The following is a 9,728-nucleotide window of genomic DNA, read 5'->3' as shown; positions in this document are numbered from 1 at the left end:
CAAGCTTATTAAGTTTCTCTTGTTTGGCGCTTAAGTCTTCCAGCGCTTGCTGTTGCACCAGAAAGTATGCATCTGAATTCTGCAGGGACTTCCTCAGTCCTTCGGCTTCCTGTCGCATAACATCTGATCAATGTCTTTCAACTTGAAGTTGAGACTCAAGAAGCCGAACTGATTCAAGCAATGAGTTCAAAGAGCTGGTGCCAGTAGTGGTAGCCAGTAACTCAAACACTACATCAAGAAAGGACTTTGGGGTTGTCTCAGTGTCTTGAATATAGTTTTTATCAGCTTTCTTGGAGACCAACAGGGATGTCTCACTATCTTGAACCTTATCTGCATTACTTCCTTTACCATTGCATAACAGGGTACTCTTCTCCAATATTTTATCCGCGTTCTAAAAGAGAAACAAACAAACACATCTCAGGTTTACAATGTAGTATATGAAACTCATTTTGGTAAACTAGTTTAGTAGTAAGGTGGACAAAATAACAGCATGAAACAAACATATATCTATGTAGTATGGTCACTGTATGGTCTATATCATTCTAGTTTATATTGCCAAATCAAGACAGATACAGTTCGAATCATATCTATTTAAGACAAAGCAGCATAGACAGAATATAAGTGTGGGAAACTACACAGCAATAACAACACTTGTAATGTGCATGGCATGAGAACATAACTGTTTATTCAATTGAAACTAAAATCAACATAGAGCAAGTTACAACAGCAAACATCCAAACACGTTGAAGAAACAGGTTTAAAACATACCTGTTGCGCCATTGGAGTTTCAATTGCATCCTTCCAATTTGAAATTACTTGGTATCAGTAAATATAGTGATGCAAGAGCAAAGTAGTATGAACCATAGATACGGAACCTGACCTGAGAACAATTCTTCTTCTTCTTTAAGTGTTGACTTCGGGTTCGGAGTGGTGGTCCTCGTGATTTGGGCACTGCAGTTGCCTTACTAACTGCTCGTGTTTGGGTGCTCTGTGGTGGAGACGGTGCTGTGTCAACGGGAACTGGGTGTCTATCTGCTGGGGTTGCGGTTAGAAGGGGTGTAGCTGGTTCTCTGTCCAACTAGGTAGGGGTACAATCTGCATGAGTGTGGGTTATGTGTGGTGGGGCTGGTTCTTGGGCAAGTACAACCGTGGTTCTATCTGCATCAATAGGTAGCACGATCTTTTCTGAAGACCGTGTTTTTACTCCGACAGATACTGCCATCACTCCCTCCAATTGAAATCGCTGATAAACAAGAAAAGTAATTGAATGTACAGACATTGTAAGATAGACAGGTGCAATGGATAGTAGGGAAGAAAACAGGGCATGAAATAATTCACATTTATGTTCTCTAAGCAAACAGAATAGCAGGATATAATTTCACATATATGATGGCTAATTAAACAAGATAGCATGACACAATTTCACATGTATGATGGCTAAATAAACAGGATAGAATGACATACTTCAAAATATGATGACTATGTAAACAGGATGACATGATATAACTATACGATGTGTCTATTAAAGTGGTTGGCATGCCATAAATCACAAACATGCCGTCGATGGAAACATGATGGCATGATATAATTCACGGATAGAATGACATAATTTAAATATGATGACTATGTAAACAAGATGAGATGATATAACTATATTATGTCTTTAGAAAATGGGTTGGCATGCCATAATTCAGATACATGCTATCTATGTAAACATCATGGCATGACATAATTCAAATATATGATTTATATACTAAGGAAGTGAGCAGAGGGCAATCGCATATATGATGTGTCAACTAAGGAGATGGCATTCAATATTGTGTATATGATGTAAAAACTAAGCATTGCAATACAACATATGCATTATATGAGTAATATAACCCTCCCAAGTTTGAGCATACACCTCAGGGGGATAATAGGACTGGTCATCTGCCTCTGAATCCTCCTCTGAAGAGCTATCTGTAACCAGCAAGATATCTGCTTCAGCAGGTAGCATTGTCTGCTCCGAAGACCTTGTTTTCAGTCCAGATTTCTCCATCACCAATTCAAATGGCTGATGCATAGGAAGAGCAGTTGAATATACAAACATTGTCGACAAAAGCAATGAGAAATACAAAAAAAAGGATGGCATGATATAATTCACATATATGATGCTTGCCTAAATAGCATGGCATTGCACAATTCACATACATAATGCCTTGCAACAAGATAACATTGCATAATTCACATATATAATGTCTTGCAACAAGATGGCATTGCATAATTCAGATATATGGTAATTAGACACTAAACAGGTGGCATTCACACAAAGCATGTCTAAACTAAGCAAATGACATAGCAATGCAAGATACCATATGCACGATATGAGCAACATAACCCTGCCAAGTTAGGGCATGCAGCTCAGGGGGGGGGGATATGACTGTCATCTGTCTCTGAATCCTCCTTTGAGGAGCTATCGGTAACCAGCAAGACATGCGCTTCGTCAGATAGCATTGTCTGCTCTGAAGACAGATTTTTCCATGACCGTGCCAAATGGTTGATGCACAGGAAGAGTAATTGATTGTACTAAAATTGTTGACAAATTTAACATGTAATAAAAAAATGATGGCATGATATAATTCACATATAAGATGACTGGCTAACCAGGGTGGCATTGCAAAATTCACATATATGATGCCTGGCTAGACAAGATGGCATTGCATGATTCACATATACGATAAAGAAACTAAACAGATGGCATTGACACAAAGCATGTCTAAACTCAGCAGATGACATCTTTAATGTATACAGTAAGCAATGCAAGGCACCATATGCATGATATTACCAACATCAACATGCCATGTTAGAGAGAAGACCTCATGGGGTAAATAGGAGTGGTCTTCTCCTTCTGAATCCCCTTCATAACAGTTATCTTCCTCTTGATTACGATCCGAAATGGGTGGAGGGGGGCTGACTTTGCGCCCACCATGGAACGACGTCTGCATGAAATTTTATTGCCACACAAGGCTCGTCTCTTTTGCTCTACATGATCAGTTCTATTGTGTACAATAACTGACATGCATAGGAATAAAACATAGTGAGATTATGTAAGGAGTGCATGCACAAATCCAGAGTGATGGTAGCAAACTGTGGATAGACCCAAAACCAATGATAGCAGGCAGATAATAGCTTTAGTTAAAAAATACAGATAATGGCTCCTTTAATGTTTGTTTGCACCCAACATGAAACTCATAGTAGACACCGGAGATTAACCAGATAGTAGACAGATAGTACTGATTGCTGCCCCAATATGTACCCCACAACCATTTAAAAACTCAAGTTTCTGCATTGCTTTGGACCTGACTCAGAGTCTAATAGGTGAACACGACGATAATGTAGCATGTCATCATATTAAGCGACTCATAACATAAGCAGACACGGAAGAGTGCGACCTCTCTTGCGGACCCGTGTAGTCCTGAAGGTCATCTGCGCAGTTGATGATGGTAATGCAGTTGCCGTGACTACCGGCGGCGGGGAAGAAGATCTGAGGCGGCGAAAGACAGTCTGGAGAGCGGATCCCTGCTGTGGTGAACCCTTCCGTCGTTGGAGCAGCTGAGCTAGGGTGGAACACAGCACCGCAGGAGAAGGACAAACCACACAAGGTTTTCTTTGACACATATCTGGAACAGAAGTAATTGAGTAAGGGCTTGTTTGAATTTGAGGATTCTAACAATGCAGGGATAGGAAATAGACAGGAATAGGATAGGAATGCACGTGCAAAACAGAGAATTTAAAAACACAGGATTTCTGCCAATCTGGGTGTTTGATTCACAACAATTGGAAGATCATAGGATGCAAAAAGCATGGTGAGATTAAGTCAAACCACAAGAAAATGTACGGTTAGAATGCTATTATGCTACTATCTCTTAGTCTTGTGCTTGATGAATAGGAATATGAAAAGGAGGAGAAGTGGATATTAGAATTCCTACAGTTTTTCTTTCAAGGAGACACTAAAGGAACAAATCCTACAGTTTTTCTTTGCTCCATTCCTTTGCACCAAATTCATGAAAAGTAGTACCATAGGAAACTTTCCAATTCCGATGTTTTTTCATTCACTTTTCCTTTCAAGCACTGGCGATTCTAGTAGGAAGGCTTGAGCAAGGAAAATCCTACACTAAAAAAATGTTTTTGTGCTACTTCTATTACTTTGGACCCAGGCCACTACCATACTAGCTCAACTCCCAGGCCCATCGACAAATGCATAGCTCAAACACGCAGAGATAAATAATGATGGCGTTCAAGAGAGTCCATCACGGATAGCTAAGTTGCCTGGTACCTCACTGCTTCTCATATAGTAGGATAAAACAATCGTATTCCTCGTTACTACGAGTGCTCAGTGGACAATATATATAACATGTAGAGTAAAAAAGAGATGCGACAACTGTACAACCTCTTTGGCGAAGCCATGTCGATCTCAGCGTGATGGGTTGGCCGGTGAGGATGCTTCGGCTGACTTGGCTGTCGGAGGAGGGGAAGAAGATCTTAGGCGTCTGGAGATGGAGCCCGAGGTACTGCTCCGTTGTGATGGAGGATTTCGTCGTTGAACAGCTCCGGTGAGTTGTACGACGCCGAGGCTGAAGCAGGACAAGAGAGACAACGAACAACGTAAACCTGAGTGGAATTCTAATAGCATCTCCAATACATGATGTAAAATACATAAACACAAAGTTCTAGATGTAAAATACATCAGCTGCTCATCTCTGAACTTAACTATCGAAACTGAATTTAACTGTCGAAACTGAACTTAACTGTCGAAACTGAACTTAACTGTCGAAACTGAATTTTGTTCTCGAAACTGAATTTTGCTGTCGAAACTAAACGCACTAGCAAGGTGAGGCTACACGTGGGTCGACTAAATTTTACATCTCTGGTCATTCAATTTTGCAGCCGTTGGATACGAAATCAAGGGCCTGTGGTTCATCTTCAACCTCCACCCCCTGAGCCGGCCAAACAGCAGCCCCCCGCCGCCCCGCCCGCCCCGAAAACCCTCCCCACCACCGGTCCGCCACCGCGCCGGCCATCCCTCTAGCCCACCCCCCCGTGCCGAGCTTTTTCTCCGGCGATCCCCACGCCACCGCCCCGCCAACGCCCCGCCACCGCCGGCGACCACCGCCCCATCCTGAACCCTAAGATAGATAGTGGTGTACCTCTCCGGCGAGCCCCCCTCCCCGCTGCGGCTGTTTCTTCCTTACCCCGGCGGCATCGGAGTGAAGTGTAGCTAAATAGGAGCAGCATCGCAAGCAAGAGCAAGATCGAGAACAGCAGCGCGAGCAAGAGCAATAGCAAGAGCAGACCAGGCAGGGGACCGAGAGCAAGAGTAAGTAAAAACAAATAATGGCAAACCATGTAGAAAAACATTTGGGAAATTCTGATACGGAAGATTCTAGAACAATTAAGAAGTGCTTGTGTTTTGATGTTTGTGCATTATGCTTAAGTTCAACCATGGAGTCTTCTAGATTATACATGTGGCGAAATCTGGTGCAATCTAGATGATATCCAACGGCCAGTAGTGCTCAAATTTGCCATCTTTGGACCATCGGATTCGCCTCATCCAAAGACCATCTTTCAAAGTTAAAGTTACCCGCACACAATATAAAAAATATATAATATATAATATATAGGGGTATAGATATAGATATGCCATGCAAAAGCCGCCCAGCATCTCCGATTAGAATAGTGTGTCCATGCACGGATGCGACATGGCCAAATGATGTCTGCCATCGGTATCTCAAATTCAAATCAGCCTAACCTTGTTCAATGTGTATACATTACAACATGCTCGTTTCCAAACCACACCGCGCAGATCTCCGTTATATTCATGCATGCATGGGTTTCAAACATCAGGATCTCTTATTCAAATATTTGAATTCAACTTTACATTGATTGTGACCTCACCTATTCAGCTATTCTTTTACACCCACACAATAGTCTTCTCTTTATAATTGTACCACTAACCTTCTCTCGTGCATGCATGCACACACACTACCAGTCAGCATTATCCATCGCACGCATGCAATCTTTTTCTTCAGGTCGGTCTCCCATGAAGGCACACACCAACAGACATCCCCCTCTCCATCATATCGGGCATTCTTTATCTCTCACGCGTGCATGCGCAACGATCGATGTTCCTCTATGTATGTGTGTATATAGCTAGGTCTTTCATAGTTTTCCACACAAACCGATCAATCGATATATCCAGTGAGGTCTCACCCTCTTTCCCACGTCCACATCGATCAATCTATACCTCTCTATATAGGATTAACATATATAGCTAATACACCCACATTAATTATGTATCCAATGTCCCCCTCTCATCATCCATGCCTTCCGCTTCATCTCTCAGACGCGTGCACAATGGCGAAGACAGGGGCAGTGAGGGCCCTGCCCCCCTCCCCCCTAACATCATTATATATCAAGGCTAATAGGAATGTGATCATTAGACAATTGCTGCTAAAAATGGTTTAAGTTCATGAATTGACCCTCCTCGTAAAGGATTAGCAATGCTTGGCCTCCTAGCTCATTTATTTTTCATTGCTCCACCACTGTGCACATCAGCGCACGTGTTCGCCCTCTCTCTCTAAATATCGATCTCGCACTTGTGCATTCCTTCATTGTCTCCCTCCACCCGGCCCCTCGCACCATCTTCTAGCCCCCCACCGGATTTTGCCACATGTACAATCTAGCAGACTCCATGGTTGAACTTAAGCATAATGCACAAACCTCAAAACAACAGTGGTTCTCTTTTGTTCCAGAATCTTCCGTATCATAACTGCCCAAACTTTTTTCTAGTTGAATTGCCATTATTTGTTTTTACTTTATGCTTTACAACACACAATTCCACGAATCATAAAATAGATAAAGGGCTTCTTTGATTCAAAGGATTCTCAAAGGAATTTTCGAGGATTCTAATCATTAGGAATTTTTCCTATCTTGGTTGTTTGATTCGTAGGATTGTAAACCATAGGAATTTTTCCATATGATTCATTTGCACTAGATTTCATAGGAAACATCCCATCCACTCAAACCTCTTTGAAAGAATTCTGCGTTTTTTCTATGCACAATCAAACACTCGTACAATCCTGTAGGATTCAAGACGACACTCCAGTATAATCCCATGTTTGTCTTATTCCCGCGTTCTTAGATTTTTTATAAAAACTAATTGATTTTGAATGAGATGAACTATAAGAATTAAACGAAGGGCTATATCAGGCATATATGACTCAGAGCTTACATGCTATAGTGTGGTATTTATTCATAATTTGGTTGCAAAATCTGATGCGTGCAATGCACGTGTACCTTACTAGTACTTCGAGTATGTGCAAAACACGTAAATTAGAATACCAATGGCACGCTACACGGTGTCTCTCTTACAGTTCATGAAGCCACGTGGCACATGTGTAGGCGTTGTCTCGACCTCCTTGCGTGGATTGATCACAGTGACGTGCTGCTGGTTCCAGAAGAATGTACTCGTCCTCCCTGAGCCATACTGGCGGTACATGCACGAAGCAAAGATGTGCACGCACGCCACGCACGCACTCATTCCTCGCACGCACACGCGGGTACACGGGCAGACGCAATTTTGTACCAAGATCCACCCCATGTGATAATTTGATGCGTGTAAAGTCATTCACTTCATTGATGGTCAATTAATACATCGCATGCAAATTGAGTGGACGTGAGGGCGGAAGAAAGACATTATTACTCCACTGCGCGCATGCGAGTAGTTAAATCGTGGGTTGCTAGTAGTACGTCCATTGGTCTCCTTCGTATTTTGTGCCAATTTTTGACAGTAACAAAATATTTACGCATTTGAGCAGTGTAGTAGTACTTGAAATTTATGTTCCGCTAAACTCATCGGGAGCCGTTTCGGGCCTCGAAACCAAAACCATCAATTAATATTTACCTCGTTCCCATCACATTCGAAAGCCTGCTCACACCTACTAGTAGTACGTACCAAACCTGAACGTGTTCCCACTATGCAGGTATTAGTACTAGTAATAGTACTTAGGTTATAAAAAGGGGAACTACCTAACCAAAAATCACTCTAGCTTTCCTCCTCATAAGTGCTTCTTCTTCGTCCGTCGTTGCCATGGCCGGTGAGCAGAGCTCTAGGTCGAGAACTACTCATAAGAAGGGAGCGGCAACCAAGGCTGCGGGAAAAAAAGACAGGGCTCGCCGCCACGTAGAGACCTCGAAAGATCTCTCACGGGCACGCGATGGCTCCCAGGAGCGCCCTAGCCGCGGAGGCGAACATGCCGAGCCGGCGGAGCTGGAGTCGTTATCCCTCGACGGCATGCCCGATCAGCTCAATAAGCAGAAGGAGTTCATCCAAGGCTTGATGGAGTTGCTAAAGGAGAGCCTCGACGACATGCCCGCTGAGCTCAATCAGCAGGGGGAGTTGACCGCCGGCTTGGTGATGCTGCTGAAGAAGAGCATTGCCTCGAAGAAGAAGGCGACCGGCGAAATCCTGCAAGTTCGGGAGGACAATGCGAAGCTCTGCCACGAGATCGACCTATTGAAGGAGAAGAACGCCGGCTGGAAGAAGCTGCATGAGAATAGTAGTTCCTCGATGAAGATGTTGCAGGCCCTCGCCATGGAACAGAAGGAAGAGTTGGCAAAGCTCCGCATCGAGCACTCGGCTGCTGTCAAGGTACGTAATATGGCCGTGGAACAGATGATGAAGGCTCGCGTCGAGAAATGCCGCGTCATGGACACAATGATGAAGATGGCGTAGGAGACGCGCAAGGAGATGGAGGTCGTGGAGGCGATGAAGAAGCAGTTACGAGTCCACAGCGAATTAGATCATTTGGGGTGATAATATTCCTTCTTCTTTTGCTCCTATGTTTCATCTTTTGCTTCGGGTGTTTTCCCGCACGTGTCACGTTCTCTGCGAGGCATGAATAGAACAATGTTTTTTTGAGGGAATGAATAGAACAATGCTAACAATGAGATGACTAGCAAATTAGATCATTTTTTATCGCCATATGGCACTGGGCTGCCGTGTTTCATGCTCCTCCATCACAGTACTACTCCAGTGGAAAACTTGAGTATACTGCACGGTTCTTTGCTCCTCCTCGATCAGGTTGTCGGCGCATTTATACGAGCAGTCAAATCACAAGGCCCCGCCTTCCAGCAGTAATGAGCCGTCAAATCAGAAAGGCCCTCGCCTCTTGTGAAACCGACCAAGCTAGACTGCCCTGCCCTCTAGCCTTTTAAAAAATGTATACTTTTGTACAACTGTAGTATCGATGGATTGCGCCATGGAGCAAAACTTGAAATTAAAAAAAGGGTGGTACATATAGAGAGCGCTCGTCGCCAAATTATGCATATAGTACTATTAAAAAGGCTAGTCACAATAATGGTGTCCGGCACAACCCACCCCTCAAATAAAACTAAGAGGGTGCTTGGATACGTTTTAGTCCCATGACTAAAAGTAGTGGGACTAAAACATGCTAGCCTCACACATGCTTGGATCCAAATACTAAAAAGGCTAAAATCAAGTTAATGAGCATTTATTATCCTCCAAACCCTCCAATCCAGAACTCGCCTGTGTTAAAGGAGAGGAGTTAAATGAGTAGAGAGAGGACTAATCCACATTTTAGTAGGGGTACCCCTGACTAAAAAAATTTAGTCTCAAGACTAGTTTTAGCCCCTCTTTAGTCAGGGGTGCTTGGAACATTAGCCTCTTA

This window comes from Triticum urartu, chromosome 3 (assembly GCF_003073215.2).
Source record: "Triticum urartu cultivar G1812 chromosome 3, Tu2.1, whole genome shotgun sequence".
In the NCBI taxonomy this organism is placed as follows: Eukaryota; Viridiplantae; Streptophyta; class Magnoliopsida; order Poales; family Poaceae; genus Triticum; species Triticum urartu.
The sequence above is the reverse complement of the archived record's forward strand: the minus strand, read 5'-3'. Positions refer to the sequence as shown.